The 24,301-nt window shown below is 37.7% G+C and overlaps 1 protein-coding gene and 1 long non-coding RNA gene across 4 annotated transcripts in view; one reads left to right on the top strand and one right to left on the bottom strand.

Annotated features, from left to right (window-relative positions):
• LOC5565211 overlaps positions 1–24,301 on the top strand; it is a 299,615-nt gene that overhangs the window by 39,400 nt on the left and 235,914 nt on the right. The window lies entirely within an intron of this gene.
• On the bottom strand, positions 17,207–17,423 carry LOC110679680. The gene is made up of 2 exons (XR_002502704.1): positions 17,384–17,423; positions 17,207–17,303 (listed from the first exon to the last, which is right to left on the bottom strand). It is a non-coding gene; the product is annotated as an uncharacterized LOC110679680 (long non-coding RNA).

The raw sequence follows: 24,301 nt of genomic DNA, 5'->3' as shown, positions 1-24,301 counted from the left end.
TCAATCTTTGAAAAAGGTTTTTGCTTGAAAATTCTTATGGAACGTGACTAGCCACGCTGGGTTAGCTAGTTTATCAATGAAATCATAATCGGTTTTCTGTGCATCGTAATACTATTATTTTCCTCTTATATGGAAATATACGATCTTACAAAGAAGAACAAAGAAGTTTCGACAAAAACTTCCTAGAAAAGATGTTCTTCAAACTTAAACAATATTTTTCACATACCAAAAATCCGAATTTTTATGAATGAATTGTGTTTTGGTATACTCAACTATTATACTTGGCTCCAGACCTACCAATCTTTGACCATTCTAAACATTGTTCCTTATTCGTGTGAATTATAATTATTTTGATGGCTTTTTTGTTATAACACCATCGTGTAATAATATAATAGTCTAACGATACTGTATGCAGAAAACCGATTACGATTCTATTGATATATTATAAAGATATAGCATGCACAAGGTGTCCACTTTATAAAATGAACAGTCCTTAAGTAAGTTCTACAATAGAGAATGTGGCTACTCTGGTAGGTGATAAATTATTATGAATATACATTAAACTTGTTCAACATACGATGATTAACGCTTTAAAGGAGACTTGACTGTATATCTTTATTTTGCTGGGGATAACACATGTTCACATGTTTATCAACAGCATGAGCAATCATGCATATGGAACGTAAAACCACATCGACTTTGGTTACATTTCATTTCAGAAGTAAGTATGGAGCAGTAGATACACAGTGTGCTAGTCGATCCGATGATTATGGTTCGAAGCTGGTTTGCACCCTCTCGGTTTTTTGCGAAATTTCCATACTTCCAATACATGCACTTAAAAGAGGCATATGTGTGGAAGTTTTATTTTTTAATACATGTATTGGTGATGCACGCACATGAAAAAAAATACACATCAACCAGGATCGATCCATGGTCATGAGCGTGAGAACCAAATACTATACCACAGCACTAAACCCGCTTGTTGGTATGCGTGGTGCAAAAAGCATATCAAGTTGTACTTCCCCATTTGTACCGTAAAAACTGCTCGACTCAATGACCGGATTATCTGCCTATCAATAGACGCTTAAAAACGTCATGTCGCTCAGAAGAACACTTTTCCGCCATCAATAGACGCAGAAAACGCCTATAATGACGGTTTCAACTTTTGGGTGTAGGAACACCCACAACTAAGGGAACATTTACCCTAGGTGGTCAGAAATCGCAACAATTTCTGTGCAGACAGAGTGGACCCAGTGTCAAAAAGCAATAAACTGATTGATTATTGCATTTTTTGAATCGATTTCAGAGTCAGATTGAAGTTTATGGTAGTTCTATGATATATGCATGGACTGTCATAGAACCCGCTTATTAGACCAATACTCGAGATTTTCACTTGGTCCACTCTGACTGAACGCATATTTGAATATTTCTGGTCTTCAATGTCCTGACCCTGCAAAACTATAATTTTAAAGCTATCGTAATGCCACTGATTTTGGGAATGAATATTTGGATTATTAAACAATTTACGATACTGATGTCGAAGGATGTTGATAATCTGCTTGTCTAAGAGATGTGCACCCAGTTTGACCATGCAAGCATTAAATGATTGTTATTTTTCTAGAAACTGTTCAGTCAGAGTGGACCAACTCACTGAACGGTGGTCTTTAGTTCAGTCAGAGTGAACCAAGTGCACATAGTCCATCAAAAAATCTTTCTATCAGAGGTTTGGAATGTGATTTTTCATGATTATCACTTCACATTATATTGTTTGAAAGTAACGCAAAGATGGGTAGAAATATTGAACCAAAATTTTACTGAGTTAAAAAATTACAAAGCGTTAGACTTTGAGCCCGTTTTTCTCAAAATATGAAAAATATCACTTGATCCACTTTGAATTAACGCCAACCATTTGATGAAGTGATAATAAGTTTGTCACTTATCCTTGTCAGCCAAGTTATAGCAGAACATGAGTTCGGTCTGAAATCTTTTAGCGAAAACCAATTTTACAAACTGGAACCATTTTTGTAATCTAAGTCAGACATTTCCATATAACGTTCAATGCCTAGAGGTATGCAACGCCCTATAAATGTTGTGTAATTCAATCAAATTTATTCGAATTATACCGTTTTGTCTCAAATTCCGAACAGACTCATATTCCGAACACTCGGTTTTTGTATGGCGGTTTGATTGAAATGTTTCGCTGAAATATGTCATCAATTTACAAGGAAATAGCAGTCAATTGTGATTCAATTTTAACATCTTCCAATCTATTTTATACCTCGGAAGTAGTTATGATTCTCATGTTGGAGACCAGTAGAACCAGCTCAGATGAATTTATTTGCGAAATTATTCATTTGAATATGATTTATTCGTGCTGTTCGGAATTTGAATCAAGGTGTTCGGAATATGAGACAGAATGAACACAGTGTTCGGCATTTGAATCAAAATGTTGTTCCACTCTTTTACGTAAAAACAATACTAAACAAGTTTAAACAAACAATTTTTTCAGCACACCCACCAGCTAACAGTTAGTCTTTGAAGATAAATTAAAAGTTTTACAAATATCAGCTGATTTATGCCTATCACATGCATTTGAAGTCACTGTTGGCCTTAAGTGTTCGGAATATGAGTCAAAACGGTACTCCATTATAAAAGTCACCCCAAAACAGAAAATCGACTTTCGTTTGTATGAAAAATAATATATCCATTAAGAATAAATATTTTGGCAATCTATCAAGTGCAATCGATAGCTAGGATGTCGGTACTTGTTTTAAAAATATAAATTGTTATTCCTTGAAACAGAATGCTTAAATATTGAAGTTTTCATCGAAAAAACTATCAAAGTTACCCCGTTTTACGGTATTTAAAATTTTTAAATTGTATTTTTGAGGGTAATTTAAAGGCATGCTAGGAAAAATTAAAAAAAAACACTTAGGGAATTTTGCGTAAAAAAGAGAACCTTTCTAAGATATCGCTAGGAACATTTTTCGAAATAAATCTCGTTCAATTATTACGAAAATTATCTGGAATATTATGAAAATGCATTTGAGTAACACTTGGAAAAAATATTTAATGTTCTTGTGCAAGAAGTCATGTTTATGTTTTGCTGTAAACGCTTGAAAAAATCCCAGATTAAATTCCGAAATTAAAAAAAAATATTTTCTAAGGATTCTGAAGAGAAACTTTAAGAAGAACCTCAAAGGCAAAGCATTTTAATAGGGACTCGTCGAGAAAATTTCTAGTAGGGTCTGAAAGCATAAAGAATTCTGAGGGGAATCTCTTAAAAGCACAAGGTTGATTACCTTAAAAGTTCGTGAAAGAATCACAAGGGATGTTCCTCGTCAATGCTGTGGAAGAATTCTTGATGGATTTTACTGGATTAATCAATGAAAGATTATTTTTCACAGTGAAAATTTAAATTTACAAATATTACTGATTTGCAGCGATATAATTTATTTATTTATTTTATTAGAGAGGCTTTAAACCCTATGGTTCATTCACCTCTGTTATTTTACAATTACAATATATTATAGTCTATTATACAATTGAATATCCTTAAGAAACGATATTAGCTAATTTTCTTCTCTTCTATCATTACTCAATGCTACATCAAATCTTTCACTTATTTTGAATTTGTTCCTTGCCACTTTAAAGTTAGGACAATCAATTACAATATGTTTTACATCTAAAACCGCTTCACAAGCATCGCAATTGCTAACATTTTTGTTTTGTAGTAAACTTTGTTTGGTTAAGCGTGTATGATTTAAGCGACAACGTGATAAGATCCTTTGCTCTTCCCTTCTTGGCCGATCATTCCATTTATATACTGTTGGTTTAATGGTTTTTAATACATGATGCTGTTCAGAATTCCATTTGTGTTGATGACTTCTCCAAATTTGTTTCCGGACTTCCCTAATAGCATCAATAGCAGGAATGTTAGAAGTCAGAAATTCACTATTTCTTCCCAAATTGGCGGCGCGGTCAGCTGCTTCGTTGCCTGATATCCCCACGTGACTAGGAATCCAACATAGGACAATCGGCTTGTTACGCATTTTCTGCTCTACTAACTGTAGGAATGGATGATTCAGGCTTCCTTTTACAATTGCCAACAAACAGCTGGCGGAATCGGAAAAAATTACTGTTGGTGAATGATGTGTATGATCAATGGCTACTGATAACGCTGCAGCTTCTGCAGTGAATACACTGCATGCACGTGGAAGTTGATTGTTTACTGTTGTGTTGGGGCCTACAACTCCTATTCCTACTAATCTCCCCGCTTTCGATCCGTCTGAGTACAGTTTGTGATGATCATTGTATTTTTGTTCGATTATGGATAAAGCTTTCATTCGGTTAACGGTTGGTGTTTCAGATTTGTCAGTTATATTTCGTACAGACCAGTCAACACTTGGTACAGATTTGTTCCACGAACGGCAGCCAACCCAGAGCAGTTTCTCAATATCCGGTATATTCGAGCCAGTCATCGCCGTAAATACTTCTTTGGCTTCAGCTTCCAAGATTGTAATAGTGGTATTAGGTTTTTCAGCTAATTTGCAATATCTTCGGACCAATGTTTCAACTACTTTACCATCGAAAGATAAAACGCCTGCTTCAATTGCGGTAGTTAGTCCTGGTGTTGTGCAGAAAGCCCCCGTTACAATTCTTAATATTTTGTTATATACTTTGTTATATGGTTTTATGCATTTAGTCCCGAATAACTCAATTCCATATAAAAGCTTTGATAAACATACTGCCTCACCAATTCGTCTAAGCGTTGTACGATTTGCTCTGAAGCTAATCGCTCTAAGAAGATTTACACGATTTTTCATGCTCTGGATGGTTTCACGGAAATGTTTTTGAAATTTCCAGCTGCTATCTATAGTAACTCCAAGAATCTTTGCTACTTTCACATCCGGAATATTTATGCCGTTAATATTGACTGGTTTTCGTTGACCTTTCCATCGGTGATGTCGATGACAAATATGAATCATTTTCGATTTTTCTGCAGATAGAGAAAAGCGCACCTTGTGAAGCCATCTGCTCACATTTTCAATAGCAACAGCTATTCTACGTCTTGCCCATCGGTAAGATTTACCAACGGAGATCAATACAATGTCATCGGCATACATTAGACAATACACGTTTTTTGGTATGTTGTTAAAAACAGCATTAATAGCAATCAGAAAAAGAGTTACGGCCAACACAGAGCCTTGCGGGACACCATTGGTTTGCATTCGAACTGAACTCCGGTGATCTCCAATTGTTACCTGAAACTCTCGTTCATTCAAGAAACTCTCTATACAAGCTGTCATTCTTGTTCCGACATTTAAGTCTCTGATGTTCTTCATTATGTGTGGACGCCATGCCTGATCATACGCTTTCTTGATGTCCAGAATGGCAACATCACAATGCTGATCATTTCGGAGGGCATTCTCAATTATTTCTCTAAATTGTGCAAAATAGGTTCCAGTACCTTTACCAGAACGAAAGGCATGTTGATTGGGGTGCAGAAAACCTTCACTTTCAAGGAAGTTGACAAGTCGCCTATTAACCATTCGTTCATACACTTTGCTGACGCAACTGAGTAAAGATATTGGACGAAAACCATCTGCAGCACGATAAACTGATTCTGATTTTGGAATAGGAACAACAATTGCTTTTTTCCAGTCCTCAGGAAAACGTCCTTCTGCCCAAATATCGTTGTATGCCTTAAGAAGTGCAAACTTACCATTCATTGATAGGTTGTTGATCATGGGATAACCAATCAAGTCGTCTCCAACGGATTGTCCCTTAGCAGCTTTTAAAGCATCCATAAGCTCTGCTATAGAAAAATCCTCATCTAATGGAGAATCTGGGTTAGTTGACCGGAGTGAGTGAGTTTCTTCTGAGTAATAATCGTCATAATCATCATTAGGGAGCCGGATCCTATTCTTGGCACTTTTGATTCACTTCGGCAGTGAGGTTTTTTGAAAGATTCAAAGCTCATATTTGGCCGCAATATGCATCGCACTGGAGTGCTTATTATTGCAAAGTTTCAGACAATTCGGCCAAGAAAAACCCCCCATGCCAAAGTGAATCATGGAAGTGCCCAAGTGGTTCTGCACCCTACTTGATATAGAATCGATTTCAAATCGGTCAGCGCTATTTTCTTCAAATTTGTCAGCGAGGATATTCGCGACATTGTTAGGATCCGATATATGTTCTCCATCAATAATCAAACTGATATCGCTTCTTTTGATTTTACCACACAATCTTCAGTAGTTTTCCCACATTAGTTTTATGTTTGTGTTTGGTGTAAAGCTTTCACAAAAACGTTTCCATGAATCTGCCTTAGATTCATTAATTGTTTTCCTGGCCAGAGCTCTTGCCAATTGAAATTCCCTAAGTGCACGAGGCCTTTCCGAATTTTCAACGGGAAGTTTTTTCAGTTTTCTCAAAGCTTTCCTTCTTTTCTTAACAGCATCATTCACTTCATTATTCCACCATATCATAGCTTTTCTACCAATGTTTCCGGATGTCCGAGGAATAGATTTTTCAGCGGCATCGAAAATTTTGTTTGAGAGGAGTTCTATGGAATAATTTGCGTCTTGTTCCAATGAATTGTCAAAATCCTTTTGAAATGATGACCAGTCTGCGTTATCATATATCCATCGTCTAGGTTTTTTCATTTTTGTGTTCACAATGTCGAGGAATGTCGATAAATACATATGATCGCTCCCTCCCGTGTCCTTGCTAGACTCCCAGAAAAGTCTGGGAGCAAGGCAGTTCGATGCGATCGTAACATCAATCGCAGTGAATGTTCCGTGTGAGCCGCTGACGAATGTGGGGGATCCATCGTTAAGAACTAGCATATTGTTGTCGACGATCCAATTGAGCAGGGAACGTCCTCTCGATGTAGACCTGGAACTACCCCAGGCCTCGTGAGCGGCGTTGAAATCCCCACCAATGAGATACGGCGGTTTACCGTGTTTCATCAGGAGGTTCAAGTTGTTAATGATTTCGCTGTTAGATGCTCCAATCGGGAAGTAAACGGATACAACGGTAATATTATAAGGAGAGCCAAGGATTGCAGCACAGATAGGGATTGTTGTAGGTAATTGAATGAATTGATGCGGAATGTTCTTCAGGATACCTAAGCCAGCATACCCAGCGCCATTAGCAATGTTTCTGTCGGCAATATTCCAGTCATATAACCCTTTGAGGATGTTTTCCGTTCTATTGGTTTTCAGCTCTTGAAGCCCTATAGCTAACGGTGGGTTAAGTTCTATAATTTGACGAAGTTCCGCGTGGTTGCTCCACAACCCGCGAATATTCCATTGGAACCAGACTTTTTTTCGAACCATGTTTCGAGAAGTGGAGTTTCCATTGGTAGATGAGTCTGAAAAACGTTTCGAAACGGGAGAGTGATCTGCTCGGAGTAAAAAATTCGAAAATGTGCTACTTGCCTGTGGAGAGGGGTTGTCCACGCTGACTGCCGCCGAGGGCTCATCGGGCAATCCCGGAACATCCCCGGTCAGGGTCAGCGTGGAATGCTTCGCACTTGGCGGTGGAATACTGCAGCAGGTTTCTATCGTAGCTCGTCTTTGGTTATCCTTGGATGGATCGGAGGTTTGATGTCGGCTATGAGTTGGCATTTGATGTTGTCGATAGAAGCAGTCGTAGATGAAAGAGTCCGTCAAAGCAGGTGCAGGTAATGCGTTGCAATTTGGTTCGGCCGAACCCCAGGAGAACGTTTTAGGAAAGGAACTTGAACAGGTTCTTTCCTTGTTCCCCCAGGCGTTCACTCCTTCGATCAGGAGGGGGGAGGTTACTTTCATCTCTCCCTCCCCACACCGCATGCCCGCTATGGGCAGAGAGGAATGTGTTTCGCAATTTATAGAGGAATTTTCAGTGCGTGGTATCAAGCGAGATTCATAATCGGGGTCCTTTTCCATTTCAGAGTCATGGCATATGTTTTTGGGCGTGAATTCAAATTTATTTTTAAAATCTTTTGTGAGATGTTAACGTTTGGAGTTGGATGACCCCAATTTTCGTTTATATTGAGTCATCCGAAAAGTCGGCGAAAATTGAGGGAGATCGTGGAGGTGAAAGAGATTTTGCATGGTTTTGCTTAGTCGGAGTTTTCTTCGAGTTTGGTGAATTCGGAGGGGACATCAGATTTCTTTCGGATTTTCTTTTATTACTTAATTGATCATAATCCATTTTTAGTTCGGTAGTAGAAGTTTTTTCACTCTTTTTGTTACCATTGCTTTTGATATGCTTGTCGTGATTGCTGTTATTCAGATTCGGCTCAGTTATCGGACATATTTGTTTAGGGTTTTTTCAGGGCGAGTGTTAGTCTTGGTTAGCATAGATTCATCGATTTTCGGTTCATTATCTTTAGAGCGCAAGTTCTCAACAAGTTTTCTAAGCACCTCCACCTCCTTGCGTAGATGAGTTATGAGGCGATCTTTCTCATCTTCAGTGGTTTGCTTTGTAACTGCCGAATAGGAGTTAGAGTTGCTGTTAAACAAAGATCGTGCTTCTCCGAATGACAAACCCTGATCAACCTTAATCTTGATTATCTTTTCTTCGTTTTTGTAAACCGGACAATCTCGCGAGCTAATCACGTGGGTACCTTTACATTGCTTACAGTAAGGATCTCTTCGACAAGGAGCAGGGTCGTCAGCACCATGTTGCTGAGAACAGCGAAGACAGGTTGCTTCGAACTTTGATGGATCACAGTTCTTCTTGGAATGCCCATATATCCCACATCGGAAGCAGAGCAGAGGAGACGGATAATAAACTCTTACCTTGACTCGAATCAGACCAATGTAGATGAAATCCGGAACTTGTGTAGTGGAAAATGAGCACTAACAGTGGGAGATTTTTGAAGTTATCACCATCGCGCTTACGAATTCGACGAACATGTACCACTCCTTGAGATGAAAGTTCTTCAAGGAGGAGCTCTTCTGTGCAATTAACCGTATCAGGGTCGTAGACAACACCACAAGACACGTTTAGAGTTGGATGAAAAACAACCTCGACAGGTGTATCGTCAATTAGTTTCTCGATTTTCAACAGAGCATTGCGGACGCTGATTGATTCGGTGCCTAGTATGTAGCGAGTACCACGTGCCTCTTTTGTCGTTGACAGTTTTTTCATTTGTTCCAATCCGATCGCTGCTTGTACTGTAGCCCTGATGACGAACGCTTTCGTTGAAAGTATGGGATTGTTGATGGCATTTGTTTTAGGATCCTCCTTCAAACGCATCATCAACGCACATGCCTGTCCTATATCATCACTCGATCGCATCCAACCTGGTAATTTTGTTCCAGCCGGGTCATCCGGAGGCTTTTTGTGGCTCATCTCACGTTTTATATAGGGATTGAATCCCTTTGTTTCACGATGTTCACACCAATAGAAGCACCAACGATCTTCTCTATATACCACTACCAAACACTCTCACTACTGCACAAATTAAAATGTCCAGGTGGTGGAGCACCAAACAAAGCAAGTTATAACAATAGGTAGTCAGAAGCAATAACTACTTGGGACGATAGCGAGAACCCGTCCGATCGCGTCAAGCACTTTTGACAGAATGCAGCGATATAAGACAAAATTGAAAACGAATAAAGTCTAATCTATGCAAACTACGAAATTTGTGAGAATAGTGATTATTGTGACCGACATTACTTCTGTAAAACAAAAATTTGATGAGCCCCCTCTAGAAAAAAAAAATCCGGTTTTGTTCGGTTTTAAAATTGATACAACCATGACATTTTTCCATTTACAAGGAATATATGTCAACTGAAAACATTTGTTCAATATTTCAACTAAGAATGATAAGCTACACTCTGGAAGTTTCTTTATGAAAATATTAAAAATTTCATCATCGCCAGAGGCTACCATTAACCAAGCTGTGTTTCAATAGTTTCAATTTTAGATATGTGAAAAGTTTGTTTGTTTGTTTGCAAGATTTATCTTGGTTAACGATATTAATTTAATTAAAAATGAATGAACAGAATCAATGGATAAAATAAAACTGCTTAAAAGATTTTGCGTGAATGCTTAACACTCAAATTACAGTCAAGTCTGGCCAGGAGAAGCTTCGTCATAGTCAGCCATGAAATTCCTCCACATTCTGTCGTTTGCGCCTAAGGGGTGCGGAGTCGAAGATTTAGGTTGTTCAAATTGAACATAATCTTTTCCACGAGTGCTAGCCGTTGTGTGTTTGGTTGTCTCGTAGGAAACCATATTCAAAATGCACACTTAAAATACTTCATACAAAGCTGTTTCAGTTCAATGCTGGAAATGAACCCAATGAATAGACTTAATCAGAAAGTTTTTGGCCGTATTTAAGTTGGAAACATATTTTGAGCAGTTGTATATGACTTGTGCACAATTTGGACCTAGCACAACAATTCTTCAACAATTGACGGTCTTTGTGTTACATAAATCATAAAACGATTTTAAGCGTGTCGAAATCACGACCGTACATTTTTAAGCGTACTCTGATCATTTTTATAAAAGTTTTAGTTTGAAGCCGCCTGGCTGCTTGTTGATTTTCTGTTCGCATCCCCCAGTTTTGCGCTAATCATTTTTTTGTATCATTTTCTTATTACTTCAGTAGATCAGAAGCACATGTTCCAGAAAGTTGTTGGATGGACTAGAACACCTGTTGCACTCATAACGACACGAAACCGAGGATCTTAACGTAAAAATAATGTTGCTTTAATTCCAAGGAATTACTGGACGAGTTTAGTTTGGAAATATTTCAACCTGATAAGGTATGTTTAAAATGAGTTTTTACAGTCTCTTAAAAAGCAAAACCTCGTTTAATGAATTAATTCAATTAATGTACCATTAATTCATTTTGTAAGTTTCATGCTCCATTATATGTAATTTAATTGTGTTTTAGAAACTATAACTTCAAGATACATTTATATGTGAAGTTATTGTTGACGGTGTCTGTAACTGATCGGTCATTTTTGAATCATCCTTGCTTTGCATTTGATGTGAGATGTATCCCTCCCTATATGTTCCAAGGCACCATGCAGTGTAAAAACCAGCAATAATAATACGATATAATAATCAATAAACTTGCTCTTCGTCCATGAGAGGTAAACAAAGAGGAGCACCAAATCCTTCACTCTCGCATATGGCGTTTTTTATAGAATAAAATTAGCCTCGTACATCATCAAAGAGCCATTTTGCATTGTGTACCGTGTCAGAAGCAATCAGACACCCACTGTGTGGGCTCTGCACCAGCTCTAACTTTATTATGCGCACAGACAAACAGACGTGACAGCAGAATAATTCAAACCGATAGCTAAGGTCACGCTGAACGCTCAACTCGGGCAAAGACGATACTAAAACATAAATTACCCATTTATGATTCTTTTGCTAAATATGTGTGCTATGAACTTACCACAAGTGCTACGTCTAGTTGTCCGCCTCAAACCGTCGCCCAAAGGCCATTATCGCTAATTAGCATCATCTTCAATCACCATGCATCGTCGATCATTATTTCTGCTCCCAAACACGTACATCCGTCCAGTGTGATGCTGTGCCAAGTCATCCCACTCAAATTTCATCGATTATTCCAGCATCTACCAGATGCTGGTTGATGAATGTCAGCATGTAGAAACATAAAAAAATCGGACGGCCTCCTTGATACCCTTCTCCATTATGGACAGGGAAAACGTGATATACCGAATCCCTTTATGGTTCAATCATGCGTAGCACGAGTAAAAGAACGAGTTAATTATCCAACTTTGTAGCATTAATAATCAAATGGGTTCTTTTTTATGCTCAGTTTTGGTGGGTTGTAATGATTTCACACCCGTAAAGTTCGATGCGCTAGTTTGATAAAGATAATCTTTATCCCCTTCAGTTGTTGAAATTTATTTTCAGACCCTCATTTGTACCGAATATGTTTAACTAGCTAAAAATAAACTGATGCTAATCCAAAGTAACTGTATTGCCCCAACGGTATTCCAAAAGCAGCGATAACTTCAAACGTGGTAATCGGTTAATTGGATTAAATCTCGTGAATGGCAAGTTTAAAAGCGAACCTTATGTTTTATGAATGTTTCGTTTGGTACATTTAATTCATGTGCTCGTCGTTTGCTGCTTCTGGTTTTCGCTCGCTGCTGATTGTGAGGAATTTATTTTACACAGCTCGGTACATCAATCTAAGGCGCACAGAAGACGTTGCGCAGTGGTGCAAAGACGGACGAAACCTCGAAATTTAATGTTCTCCAAATCACTTGTCAGCATCTTTTTTATAGATTTCTGTACTATTGAATGAAAATATCTCAAAATTTAAGATTGATCAATTTTGTTTCCGATTTTTAAAAGCATCTCAAGTGTGCACAGGTCAGACAAAATGCGCTGCAATTCATCAACTGTAGTTCTCCTAGCAGATTCCTAAGCCGAGTGCTTATAGTCCGCGGCTACAAAGAAAAGCCATGCTGAAGGTATCTGGATCTTCTCCAGGATCTTTTCGTAATGGAAATTTACTTGACTTCCCTGGGCATAAAGTATAATCGTACCTGCCACACGATATACGAATGCGAAAAAATGACAACTTGGACAAAGAAAGCTCTCAGTTAATAATTGTTGAAATACTCATAAGAACATTAAGCTGAGAAGCAGGCTCTGTCCCAGTGAGGACGTAATGCCAAGTAGAAAAAGAAGTTCTCCTAGCAAACTTCAAACAATTGTACCTCACTAGAATCATAATTGATTTGAGCACAATACGCTTCATTTGAAAATGTGTTCCAAGCCTTCCTTCCTTGATGGTGTTTATTTTATTTATAACATGTTAAGTTGCTATTTGTAACAAAACATGGCTTTCACTCTCATTCCTAAAAATAAAAATTACTGACATTATCAAAAGTCGGTGAATTTATATCTATACTTAAGGTTTATGTACATATTGCACTACAAGAAAAACTCAGCCTGAATAAATTAATCTAAGTAATAGAATTTATTATTTGACGTTTATTTTGAACGAAAGGATATCAGGTATCGAAGATGGTTGAAGGATTATCACTTTCAATCAATTTGTGACGCATTTAAGAATTTATTCAACCTTTATATGAAGGCGCTCCTCTGTGCGGTGGTCGACAAGTGAATCGCACTCCGCGGAAAGACGTTCTCGGCACTTTGCTGATCAGACCAACAACGCCAACAAATGTGTGTCAGGTAACCAAGGTGCTAAAACGCTTCCAAAACGGTTACGTTTAGAAAAATGGTTAATGGATAAAAGTATTAAAACGGTATGGTACCAAGCCAGCTCCAGACTGGTGGTCATTTAGTTTGAACAACTGCAAAAGAAAACCATTGCTGCATTTCCTTCTCTCACCAGTAGTAACTGTCAGTGTGGATTTTAATTTGATAGATAATTCAAACGATGATTAAGATAAATTCACTGCCATGCCCTCGTTAGGCAGTTGAATTTCACGCCACAGCCTTTTTATCTAAAATATTGTTAATTTTTGTAGCTATGCACACTTTAACTATTCAACAATGCCGGTGTTTGGTAACAGGCATAATTTTGTTTGCAGACTTTTATCTAGTTGTCGTAAAACAATGTTCCGTCATCAATCATGTCCAAACATTTGCGTGCCAACAACTCATTTCGGCTTATTGAATAAAATAGCGCCATTATTGAAACTATGGTTTCCGTGGTTTATTGCGCCTCAATTGCTATAAATCATTTATTCTTTGTTTGATTTGCTTACTAGGTTAGGACAAGATAATTGCATTGTTAATCAAAATCTCGTGGCCTATTTACAAATACAGCTGCGATCATCAGAGCTAAGCTTAACTAACGAATTATCCGGAGCTGAAATCAGGAAAGGTTTCTTCGGAATATGTTAGCTCTGTGTTTCAATTTAGATTGTTCGAGGATGAGCATGAGAGGGAAACTAATGTCCATTTTCAGATGCAACTTTTGTCTGTTGTTGCCTTAGTGGTCAATTTGGAACATATTCTAAAATACAGCAAAATAAACATCCAATTTCAAGATTGTTTAAGAATATGCTTTTGAAAGCATTTTCAGTACATAAGAGTTGCCATGACAGAGACCCTCTCAAATTTCAATGAAACATTCTGGATGTAAAGGCCTTGACAAAATAAACCACTTTGCATAACTTAGTTTTACGAAATTTATCACGATTATCTTTTGGAGTAGTGTTCGGTCCATCGATTGTGTCGTTTGTTCCCACGAGCGATGGGACCGAAAGCTTAGCTACTCATTTGGCGTGCAATGCGTAATCCCAAGTCACATTCAATGAATCTCTGTGCAACTTCGATTGTTCTGGTCAATCACGGAGTGCAGCTATGAAGCGGTCATCCAAGCTCATGAAAACTTGTTTCTTTGTTGTACAAAAAATGATGTTTGTATTGATTGCACTCGCCATATACGTAATAATCGTATAACATGAATTAGAAAATCGTTCATTTGATAGGGTAAATACCATTGCTCACCTAGTTTCTGTAGCCTATCTTACGCAATTTTTCCTTAGCTTTCTGATGGTGATATCAGAATGGCAAAACTAGCGGTGCGCTAATGGTGAAAAATCGATTTTTCTAACAAAATTCAAGATGGCGCCAAATTTTTTTCAAATTTGAATGAAAGCTATTTCCTTTCTCTATACGATGACACTAAGTTTGCTATATGTTCCAAGCGAAATATGAGACATATCACGTGAAGAAATACCCAAGATTTAAAAAATGGGCTTTTTCGCAAACTGTTAAGCTAGCTGGCGTGGTTTATGGACAAAAGGTCGAAAGACAAAAGGTCGAAAGACAAAAGGTCGAAAGGACAAAAGGTCGAAAATGATTTGCTTGGTGGGAAATGTTTCCTAGTTTAAAAACAGATTTTCGACACCAGAATATTTTTCATGTAAAGTGCTGAGGAATTCGGTGGAAAACTAGGCGTAAACATCAAGAATAGTACTAGATGTACTAAGAAGCAAATATTATTAAGCAAAATAAATACGGCAGACTTCGGTGGGCTGGTCATTTAGTGTGAAAGTCGTAAAATAAGCTGTTAATCAATAATATTCAGCATTGAATGTTTCACGTTTATATTGACATTTATTTCTTAGATTTCATTCTATTAAACTAAGCGTACTGGCTTAAGCCATGTAAAAACATACTGAAGTCACTCTGGTAAGTTAAAGTGAAGATGAATCGAAGCCAAACCTCAAATTTACAAGAGCACAAATCTGGAGAACCGAACTTCCGTTTAAACTGAAAACTTAATCGATTGTTCACCACTTGCTAGTGACTAATTGATTGAGTTTTCAGCTTGAACGGAAGTTTGGTTCTCCAGATTTGTGCTCTTGAAAATTTGAGGTTTGGCATCGATTCATCTTCACATTAAGGCTAAGTAGCCCGTCATTCGTTTTGGCATCAATGATGACTTTTTAGCTTGCATTTCATAGTGATAAAACTCAGTTCCGATAGCTTATACTGACTTGTAAAAGTATCACTGTACGCGCTAACATTCATAAAGTATGCTGATACTTTTTCAGCTGTGTCTGTGCAATATCAACTGCTTTTCTTTGATTCGAAATCATGAGATGAATTAGCAACAATCATCAACGACGCGTTCAAATTTCAATGACAGCCTACTTCGCCTTAAGGTGAAGATGCTTCGAAGCCAAACCTCGAATTTTTAAGCACACGAATCTAGAGAACCTGACAACCGGTTCGCGCTGAAAATTTGATCGATTGGTCACCACCAGCGAGTAACCAGTGAGTTAAATTTTCAACACACACGGTTATCTGGTTCTCTAAAATTGTGCCCCTGAAAATTCGAGGTTTGGCTTTGATGAAATTTTACGTCAAACACTTCAAATCAAGATTTCTCGAAATTCCTCCTAGGGATTTTTTTAAAAATTGGTCCAGAGGTGCAGAATGACCTCAGGAAACGAGCCCTGTGCTCAGATTTGATGGACGATTTTTTTTTATAATAACGGTCTGTCGGGGCACCGTGTGTTCATCTTGAATCTCTACAATCAGAATAAGGAAAAAGTGACTTTAGAGATCATTTTGGTTAAAACGCATCCATATCTTTGTGTGAACCATTTTTGGTTTTATATTTTTTATGAAAATTTTCGGTCACGTGCCGCTTTATCTCGCGTAAATCGATGATTTTCACCCAAAACTATTTCTTATGTACTTGTCGCAAAAAAAATGTACTGGCAACAATGCAGCATGTCCATCGTGAAGGAATGTGAATAAAACGATTATCCCTAAATATATGCTCTATACATTTACATACGTATAAGTACGACCAAACGGAATCCTTCGCGACTAGCAGTATATCAACCCACAAAGGCTCATAAACAACCAAACCCAAGTGTTTCGCAATTCCCGAACCAAATTTACGACAGTGGAGCTCCATGCTTTCCTCGTTGTAATTGTGATATCCGTTCCAAGTATAACTGTCCTATGTAATGTGATGGCGAAATACATTAAAATTTTAATTACTCTGTTTCATGAAATAATTTTCTTTTCGAACGTGTAAATTATCACTGCTCAATTAGTATCACTCTGCTCGTAACATAGGACAATTATATTTGAATCGCTGAAAGCAGTAACAGGTGAACCTAGTTTCGTGTGGTAAATAGGGGTGGTTGGTGGTGAAAATGACTAACTTGTGTATAGGTTGACTTACGCTAGCACCACGTATATGGCAACCCCAATCCCACCAAATGGATTTGACAGCAGCCAAGATCATTTGAGTATCCACATTGAAATGCATTTGAGTATCCATCGGTTGCTTAGAATATGTTGGATTCGAAAAGATGGCGGCGCCGCATACTGCTGGCTAGCACCGAAAGGGAGAAGTATGTTGGCTTGGAGGGTAATAAATCCTTTGGCAAATAGTTTGTGATTTTTATGCTTGCTTTGTGTACACTCAAAATAATCCAAACGTCATTGTTACGTGAAAACATACGTGATTTTTTTCCATCGCACTTTTCACGTAGCTCCTACGCAAACCATAGGTAGCCCAGAATGAACGCATGAACTTTGGAAGTTCGTCCATTCCACCGTCGTTAAACGTAAGAGCTACGTGGAGCCCTTACGAAGCGTTTCAATAGAACCTAGATGGTTTTGCATTAAATTTAACTGTAATAAAGATCAATCTTATTTCTAATAGGCTTTGGAAGAAAACTAGTTCCCAATTGGAAAATTGGAAACAAGCTTAAAAGATTGTGATATTTTTATTGTCAATCTGAGCATTTTGAATCCTGTTTCCTCAATTTTGTGAGTTTGATCTGTCTTGCTGTAGCCTTCGCGTGCTATAATTGATAAGAGGTTATAAATCACGTGCAAAATATAAAGTAATGCAGGGATTCTTCGATATTCAAAGCATATTTACCTTGAAATCAATCTTACACAGAGATTAAAGCAGCAGCAGCTTCTGAAGTTCTTCACAAATCAAGCGGGCGCCATCTTAGGATTTGAGCTCAACACCGAATGTACGTACAATATGCAGATGTCAAAATGAACTTAGGCACCTACGTGAATTCCACGTAAGTGCGATAGGTAACCTCAGTAAACATTACCGAGTCACTGTTTGGTGGTTATTAATGGTTTAGTGATCTTTATTTTAGTCAGGTGAAGTGGGGGTAAAATGAATTTGGAATGATCTACGTGATTTTTCACGTAGCAATGACGTTTGGATTTTTTTGAGTGTATACAATTGGAATGGAAGGAAGAAATGGGAATTTGTACTTTCTTCCCGTTTTTCATGTTATGTCGTGCGATAGTACTTCATTTTCCGCATGCGGCAATTTGTGATTTGCAATATGAGGTAGAAGTATCCCCTGCGTTGTGTGACCTATTTGTTGGCATATGAACCTTGATTGATTCACCTCGCGGACGTTACCCAATGTATTCAAATACCCTGTTACAGTTTTGAAAAAGTCGAATCAGCGATTTTCAGATCGTGCTCTCCGGATGGTTGGATGGATGGTTGATGATAAAACAATCAAATATGTAAATGGTTAAAAATCATTCAAATGGATGAACCAGCATATATTTGGAGAAAGTTTGATTTGTACGTGCAGTTTTAAAAGCGACTATGCATAATTTTTCAAGAGAATTCAAGAAAAAATAATGACTATGTCGCAAACATTTGCTGGATGTCCGAATTCAAAACAACAGCGAAATTATATTTAAATGACAGTAGTTATGTTGTTTGCCAATCTATTTCGGAATAGTTAGCAGAAACCCAAATTCTAATTCAATTTGAATGCGAAATTGTGTCATTTTCAACCTTAAACGGATCAGGCAAGCTGTTTAAAAATAGCATGTTTTCAGATCATAAATAAAGTACATGAAAGGAAAATCAAAATTTATGAAGACGACACACTTCTTGATTTTCGTTGAAATCTATTTACGCATGTTAAAAATACCGAATTTCAAACAGAACAGCGAGAATGAACAGATTCACTTTGCATATGAACAATATGAAAACGAAAAGTGCTCCGCGAGTCAAATTGTCTGAAAACCTCTGGTAACAAAGTGTGTCTTTCCGAGTTTTTTTTATCGGGTTGTAAAAAGGACAATAAAATATGACAAGTATTAAAGTTTCCAAGATCTAACACCTACGATTATTGCACAATCACATCAACAGAAAACAACCAGTGAACCACCAAATGGCACACCTCAAACACCAAACAGTGGAAGCAATTAATAGACAAAGCTTGTTGAATTTGTGGTGTGTCTATTTTCACGTACCATGCCCACACAGTTACGGATCACCCACAGTGACGGATCACTTTGGCGTTCAACATCGGATAACTCGCTCAAAACATAAACGTTGACGTAAAACTCATTTTTCCCATGTTATACTATTTGTCTTCTGCCTTTTGTAATGTTAAGCACAACATTCAACCGCTAAATAACGGTGTTTTTGACAAATGTTTAGTTGGTACCACACAGCTATCATTATATGGTCGTTTTCTGTAAGAAGTGCCGTCAGCATTCATAAGCTCCCACAGGTGGTAAAATTCAAATGTTATAGCATGTTTTATGCTCGTTCGCTTCGATTTAGTATGAATTCATCTTTGGAAAACATTTTACATGAATTTTTATTCAAAACACCGAATATTAGGACTTCTAACTAGTGATCCATAATATGGACCAGGAAATGATTGTTTACCACGGTTATGGATCACTTCCAAAGAATGTAGATTTCTGCTGTTTTATGCATTGGATTCGATATTTTCAGACAATAACACTAAGGATAAAACTAATAAAACATCAAGGTTTGTAAATTTCATATTTTCCACCAATTTGAGAATACAGAAAGGACCACCTAGCGATTAGTGACATAAAATTGGAATTCTAACGATGGGTACCAATGGTGGCCTGGTTTCAGCGAGAATTGTTCAATTATTGGAATTCAGCGTATTTTTTGAGAAGTTCTGAGAAATTGACCAAAAAAATCCACAAAAATCATGGTGGATATTTTTAGATGCATCTTTAAAAAGTTGAAATTGACTACACCCAAAAAAAAATCCACAAGAATCATGGATATTGTTCGTAGCATCTCTGAAAAGTTGTTTATAGCAGGGTTGGGAAAAAATCTGAAACTCACTCTACAGTAGCCAAACAACGCCAATCACAGTCAGCGAAGCCAGTGAAACTCACGCCCATCGCTGCTGTAGGCAAAGTGCCATGAAAATTGCAAAACAACCGTTGCTAAGGGCAACCCAAAATTACTGTAGAAAAATGTTCTATTTCCCGCTGCATTTCCTGCATTTAGAGCCTTCAATGACACTCATGATTTAGAAAATTCGTGCACCCAACAGAGGCTACTTGATGAGATTCACGTTTTTGAACTACTGTACTGGGAGAGCCACGTGATTTTCGCGATAATTCAAGCCTACTACTATTACCATTCCCAGCACTGGTTTATAGAATTATGAAGGAAATTTTTATTAATTTTTCGTAGCTATTTCGGAAAAAAAATCCATTGGGAGAATCTCATAATGGTATTATCATGAAGATGAACCAGACGCGGACTGAAAATCTCCCTAATAAAACTAATAATAATGGAATTATTATATCATTCATCATTTATTCAGAAATGATACCAAATATATTATCAATCCCAAGGTCTTCAGACATATCCAATAACCAATTAATGAATCATAGAATTCTCATATCATTCAGAAATTCGGTCTTGATATGTAGCGGCCTAAAGTCGGTTCGGAGTCTGCAACTGAGTTCCGGACTGTATTTGAACAAGTGGCTTGAGCGCCACCTACAAGGAGTCGTGTTTTACGATGCCCGGCTAGATACTGACCGAAGAGTCAGCTTCCAAACACTCAACAGTGTTCGTGAACACTTGAGCATACTCTTGCTTCAACCTGATCTCGACGGAATCTAACATTTCAATAACTGAAACCACATATATCTAACCAACAAATCCCGACAGACAACCGAATCCCAGAACTCCAGTTTCTCGATCGGCTCACACTTCCGAGATCCTGCTCCACTTGGTCAAATTATCTAGCTCGTTGCGCCCCTCTTCTTCTTGTACCAGCTGCATTCGAGGTGAACACCAATTTTGCGTAATTTTTGTCCGGCATTCTCACAACGTGACCCGCCCATCACACCCTTCCAGCTTTTGGGATTTTCTGGCAGAGTTGCTCAATATCAGTCATATCAGTTGATGGCTGATGTACTACAACTATCAATATCACTTGTAAGCTATCAATATTCTTTTGATTTGACAACAATGTTGTGACATCGCACTCTAGATCATTATCACTGCAGAACGAGTGATCACGTGGTAATTATCCAAACTATTAATGGTTTTTAGTGACCAACACTGTAACGTGATGTTGTACAGGGTAACAGTAAGCCACGGAACTCAAAAACTAATCAACTCACTAAAAGCAGCCAACTGTTACAATCCTCAGCTTTTCTGCTGTTAAACGACCTCGCTTATGCGCCAACAGTTCTGAAGGAACTGTTGCGAAGTCGCACGTTCTGTTGCCCGGTTAGCGGTCTCAGGGCAGGTGGACGCGATCCAATCTCGTAAACCAAAACGGACGAACGATACTGAACTCAACCAAACCTCAATTTTGGTGAGACTAAACGTAACCATAACCCAAGCTGATCTAACCAAATTGAGCTTCGCTCACATCAAGTCACAATTGCTCACAGACTAACTCGAAACTGAATTTATGCATGGTTAACAATTTTTCTATTCAAATAATCATTTGGAATTTGTTTGATTCATTTTTAGTGTGTGTAAGGGAACTAAAAGGATCTAACCTGGTGCGATAAGAATAGTGATTGTTTGATAGTTCTTGAATCCTAACTCGGCACCCTTTTTGTGTATTCTGTATCCCAGATCCTGGGTATCAATCGTCGCAAACAAGAAGTCAGGCCAATTTTAATAAATTCCGCTCCAAAACCTTCCTTTTCACCTGCTTTGTTGCTCTTGAGCTGTTTGATAGCATTCTTATCTTCACTGTGGAAGTTGGCTCGTCTCCCTAATCCACCGTGCCTCTACCCCTTTCAGGTGTTCATCGTAGTATTGCTTCCACCTTCCAATCACCTCACGTTCGTTCGTCAAGATACCTCCATCCTCACACCGGCACATTTCGGCTCGCAATACAAAGCCTTTGCGGGATGCATGGAGTTTCTTGTGGAACTTACGCGTTTTTTGAGAACGATACAGCTGCTACATATCTTCACACTCCAACCAAAGACAAATTAAAGACCCCTATGTCCCTTGTACCGTTTTGATTCATATTACGGACAGCTACAAATTCCGGACACTGTAGTTTGTATGGGAAACATTTCACAAGAAATGTTTCAATTTTTGCCGTTCAAAAGTTCTCACTTTCGAGGCTTGTTTTAGTCAACATTGTCCATAGATATCTATGAAAATTTATAATGCTCAGCTGCCTTAGACGCCTCTTTAGTGGTTTACCGATCTCAATTAATGATTTGACTTTTCTATCTATGATTTCCATGAGCTGTCCGGAATTCGAATCAAAGTGTCCGGAATACGAGGCAAAATTAAGGAAGTGTCCGGAATAAGAATCATGAAAAGTCCACACATTTCTATTTATTTAAAATTTTCATGTTGTGAAATCAAAATCTTCATCCACTATTCGAAAGTTAATTGTTTTGAAGGCTCCATAACGCGGAACAATCATACAGAATGATTAATTTTATATGCTGTCTGATGAGTTATACTTCACTGAGGCCTTAAGTGTCCGTAATATGAATCAAAACGGTAGTTGCCCAAAATTTTATGGCTCATAAGGTAATCTTGAACGCTGTTCAAAGTGTACTGCGATCTGTCAAACTTGGGTACCTTTTGCACTACCGAGGGACCAAATGCAGTACTAGAAGTGGTACGCAATCCGAGCCCGAGTGGGACGGACCTGCTCCAACTCTTCTAGTCGACACTTTTTATCCAAGAAACTCCGAATATGATGTGCCAACAAACGCGTCATAAGCTCTTTTAAACCATATGTATGAATGATCGGGTATCCATGGGTACCGTTTTGATTCATATTACGGACACTTAAGGGCTCAGTGAAGTATAACCGGTTGAAAAGCCAGGCTTCTAAAACACTTAACTTCCGAACGGTGGCCGAAGATTCGGATTCCACAGCTTGAATTACCTAAAATAAATAGAAATTAATGATCTTTCCGTGATTATTATTCCGGACGCAACCTCACTTCTGCTCCATTTCACGGACACCTTGTTTCAAATTCCGGATAGCTCTCGAGAACCAAAACTGAACTAGTTAAATTATAAAAAAAAAACTCCCACACTCGTAAGAGCAACGTCAAAACTAGTAGCGCAAATATAAATTTTCATGGATTGCTATTTAAAATTATAATTAAAACGCGCCTGAAAGTTGGGAACTTTCGAACGGGAGATTTTGAAACATTTCAATTGAAACCTTTCCCATACAAAGTAGAGTGTCCGGAATTAGAAGCTGTCTGTAATTTGAATCAGAACGGTATATATCAGTAGTGCGTCTATTTTACTCAAAATTACGTCTGTTATCCATGTTAGTAGCGGATGATCATCGTCCTAGTGCCTGTGTGGGACTCTAAACAGTGCTGTTCACGATGGTCCTCCGGTGAGACAGGAGATTGGTGCAGGCCAACAAACTACAAACAAGCCGTAAAAAATATCACTACAGGAAGCATATAATGTAAAATCGCACCGGAATAATCGGCAGTAGAGTGTCCATCCCGGGACATCCCGTGACAAAAAATCCCGGGATTTGATAAATTTTGGGATTTCCCGTTTCCCGGGAATTTATCTCTGACATCCCGGGAATCCCGGGATTTCCGAAATGTACGTAGAATTTGATAAAAACCACTAAATTTCAATTAAAAAAAACATTGACATTTTTCCTCACAATCAACCTTATTTTATAAAGTAGAAAAGCATAATGAAAAAATGAATAAACGAGTAATTATTTTCATGAAAAGATCAATTTTCCAAGAAAGAATTACTTGTCTAGTTGCAAAGTTTTAATATTTGTCTTTTCATCATAAGCCGTTTCTATAAGCCTATGCTGAGATAACAAATTTGATAGTACACCTAAACTGCCGCAAACCGCAAGTCAGTACCATCCGTAAAAAGTAGGCATTGAGAGAATTGATTTCAATCTCGTTTTCCATACAAATATTCAAAAAAAAAACCCGGATATTAAAACATGATTCGATCATGAAACTTTCATACTTTGCTTTTCACTCCGTCATTTTTCCAAGAAAAATCTAAAGTTGACCAAATAACGATTCATTTTGTGTTACATTATGCAAAAATCTGCAGTGGGACTGACATGCGTTTACTTTTTATTATGGGACAATTCAATTTGGTGTTTTTTTTCTAGTTTTACTGAACAAAAAGTAATTTCTCGTTAGTGCAGCTGAAAGATCATTAGAAGATATAATGAAAACTTGATATCAACTCAATTTTGACCACAATGCGGATGGGACTGACTTGCGATTCACGGCAAAAAAAACATCAGTCAATAATTTTCAGTAATTAGCTTTAAGCATGATCTACAATACCTTCAATGATCTTTGATCGTTTCTTTTGTTCTAAAGTTTTAATGGTTTTCAAATGTTTGAAGCAAATTGCTTTAAAATTATGACTTAAGTTTTTACCATAGTTTCATTCATAAGTATTATTGAGAATTTGAAAAATAAATAATAATATCAAACTCGCAGTTAGTCAAGCTAAGTTTTGATTTTTGTTAGGTTACTTCATCAGAATAAGAAAGTCTTAACTGAAATG

This window comes from Aedes aegypti, chromosome 3 (genome assembly GCF_002204515.2).
Source record: "Aedes aegypti strain LVP_AGWG chromosome 3, AaegL5.0 Primary Assembly, whole genome shotgun sequence".
Lineage (NCBI taxonomy): Eukaryota > Metazoa > Arthropoda > Insecta > Diptera > Culicidae > Aedes > Aedes aegypti.
The sequence above is the reverse complement of the archived record's forward strand: the minus strand, read 5'-3'. Positions and strand labels throughout refer to the sequence as shown.